The 3103-nt window shown below is 32.6% G+C and overlaps 1 protein-coding gene across 1 annotated transcript in view; it reads left to right on the top strand.

Moving 5' to 3' along the window:
* LOC107702806 (ubiquitin-associated protein 2-like) overlaps positions 1-3103 on the top strand; it is a 43362-nt gene that overhangs the window by 37720 nt on the left and 2539 nt on the right. The window lies entirely within an intron of this gene.

Genomic DNA, 3103 nt, shown 5'->3' with positions numbered 1-3103 from the left:
AAAATATCTGTATGACAGTATATTCTGCAGTTCTTCCCTGCTGTACCGAATATCTATACTTTTCAAAGTATCATATCGAAGTTCGAAATTCAGATATTGTGACAAAATAAATTTTGTAGGGTGCCACAAATTTGTTAATTTCCAAAGGGTGCCGTGACTAAAGAAAGGTTGGGAAACACTGCTCTACGTTATGGTTGCTCTCTCTGTATCACGCACAGTGGAGTTCCGCGCCGATTTTTAAGGAATAATCATACAATATTTCTTCAATGTTTTAATTGTAATATTAAATTACCTTTATTTTCCATTAAATAAAATTTGTTTAATTTTCATTACTTAAAGGATTTTATGCCTTAAAAATGTAAATACACAATACAGAATTTCTGAGCAAAAAATCATAAGGCTATTGTAAGAATAAATGAAACTTGTTTTTATGCTTTCAAATAATTAGACATGCTAAATCAGAATTTGGTAACAATAAAACACAAGGTTGGAAAAAATAAAACGTAATTTTTGTTAAACTTTTAATAAATTGATGTTTCCCCTAGCCGGGGACCTAAACCTAGGGGAAAACACTGCATTATGATGTATAATAAACATTTCCTATCACATAGTATTCTATTCTGGAACAAATTAGCTTTTTTTCGAGATTTTTAATGCAGATATTTGTGTGTGTGTGTGTATTCTGCAGTTCTAAAATATTGATTTAATGTTATACACAGTAATTGTTCTGCTTACATTTAGGCAGAACCGTCATTTTTTTTGTATTAATTTGAAGTGAAATAATTAAATTACTGTGTACAACATCAGTATTTTAGAACTGCAGAATACACACACACACAAATATTTGCATTTATCTCGAAAAAAGCGAATTTGTTCCAGATTTGAATACTAGGCTATGTTAGGGCTGGACAATAATTCAATATCAATATGTATCACGATATAATTTTTTTCAATAACGGTGATATGATTTTTAAACACATTTCCGATATTTCGATATACATTACCAGTTTCCCATACATTGATTTTTTTTTTTCAGGATTCTTTGATGAATAGAAAGATCCAAAGATCAGCATTTATCTGAAATAAAAAGCTTTTGTAACATTATACACTATTCCATTCAGTATAATTTTTATTATTTTTTTGGGAAATAAATTATAGAAATTAATACTTTTATTTAGCAAGGATGCTTAAAATTTATCAAAAATGATGATAAAGGCATTTATAATGTTACAAAATATTTATATTTCAGATAAATAGTGTTCATATCGATATCGGAATTATATCGTATCGACTGAAATTAAGAAATATATCGTGATATCAATTTTGGCCATATCGTCCAGCCCTAGGCTATGTGATAGGAAATGTTTATTATACATTATAATGAACTGCCAGAGATTGTGGTGCATGTGAATTGACTCTTTGAAAAAAGCAGAGGGGGGGATGATTTTGAAAAAATTTTTTCCGAGAAAGGCTTTAAAGTAACCTAATGTTAGTGTAATCTGTTAAAGCACATCATAAACCCGTCTTTTTAAGTACCAGATAATGTGTGTCATGTCACAAAATGTTTTAATACGACTGAAACTGTAGGCTATTTAACGTGATCACAATTTAATAAAAACATTAGGCCGATTAATTATTTAATTTCAACGGTTATCCAAACAACTAATAAATTATATAGGAAAGTGAGCAAAGAACATTTACAGTATCAACGGAGCTTTTTGAAACTCTGAATCAGTTAAACCATTGCGTCGCAAAATGATTCACTTTTTTGAAGCGCTCCAATCGGATCGCGTATCGGGACTTCAAAGCGCGTATCGCGAATCATTTGATTCAGATGTGGACTTCGGCGCTGTTCGTGGGATGCACGAACACCCGGCAAATGACTTTTTAAAGTCGTTCTAAAATAGGAACCAAAGCGCGATTCTCTATTAGTCCTATAGATTCAGTTTTCTACATATTCTGTAGCTTATTGTGAATAAAAAAAAACATCTGTGTGGAGTTTGTATGTTCTCTCTTTACTTTTTATTTTTTTATTATTATTGTGAAGTGAAAGGAAAGGAATGAATAGCGATTCTCTCTCTTTGCGTGGACACAAAGACCTCTTAGCAAAGTTATTCGTAGTCGAGTTCGTGGTCACCAGGATCAATGGCATGGATAAATTTGAGTTATTATTAGAATAATCCTGGCCTGTCCCTGCTCTCTTGGCCGCATGGCAGGCTAATAATTGTATGGCTGTGGTCCATTAAACGTGTATGAATAAACATTTACAATTTCCTCAGCTTCTGAACTGTCATTGTGATCCATTGTTTTCCTACTGTTTAAATTGACCGCACTCCCTCCCGTTACGTCACTTCCGGTTTTGGCATTTTTCAGATGCGGAAGTTACATTTTCTCACAAAAACGTCTCTAGAAACCTCAAGTAGCGTATTTAGAAGTATATTTGAAAGAAAATCTAGTTCCTACATTATTTTTCTATGCATTGACTCAATGGGTCTCTAACCTGCAATATGCACTTTAAAAGTCAGGTGGATTAAACTGTTGGTGGTTTGCTACTGTATCTTTAAGACTTGTATCTGCAAATTACCTCACTTCATGAGAAGTTCATACGTGGTTGTTTTCATGTGTACATGGTTGTGATGTCAACCAAAGCCAATTACTAGGAGGATTGCATATAAAGCATAACCAAAAGACAAAGAACAAATGAAGCACAGTTTTACTGAATGTATGATTGCATTGTCCATGGTCAGTATGGTCATTCATCACAATCGCTTTAAAAGTTCATCACAACTGCCACTAGGGGCAAATTGCCACAGCCGTTACCAGAGTTCACAGCCAGTGAAACTGCAGCTTATGTATTAGACTAACTCACTGCGGTTTACAAACTATTGGCTTAAATGGTTCCCTCTTAACTTTGATCCCAGCTTTTGAACTATGACATTGATTATTATTTAGGCTGCTAATATATTATTATTATTATTATTATTATTATTATTATTATTTTGGCTGTTGACCTTTTGAGATATTTGAGGTTTACCTTGAGTTTTTTTAATTTTTTTATTTCACAAATGTTTTGCCTTCAGCCCCCTGCCCTTTTTTCATATAA

The sequence above is a fragment of the Sinocyclocheilus anshuiensis genome, unplaced genomic scaffold (assembly GCF_001515605.1).
Source record: "Sinocyclocheilus anshuiensis isolate Anshui unplaced genomic scaffold, SAMN03320099.WGS_v1.1 scaffold366, whole genome shotgun sequence".
Lineage (NCBI taxonomy): Eukaryota > Metazoa > Chordata > Actinopteri > Cypriniformes > Cyprinidae > Sinocyclocheilus > Sinocyclocheilus anshuiensis.
The sequence above is the reverse complement of the archived record's forward strand: the minus strand, read 5'-3'. Positions and strand labels throughout refer to the sequence as shown.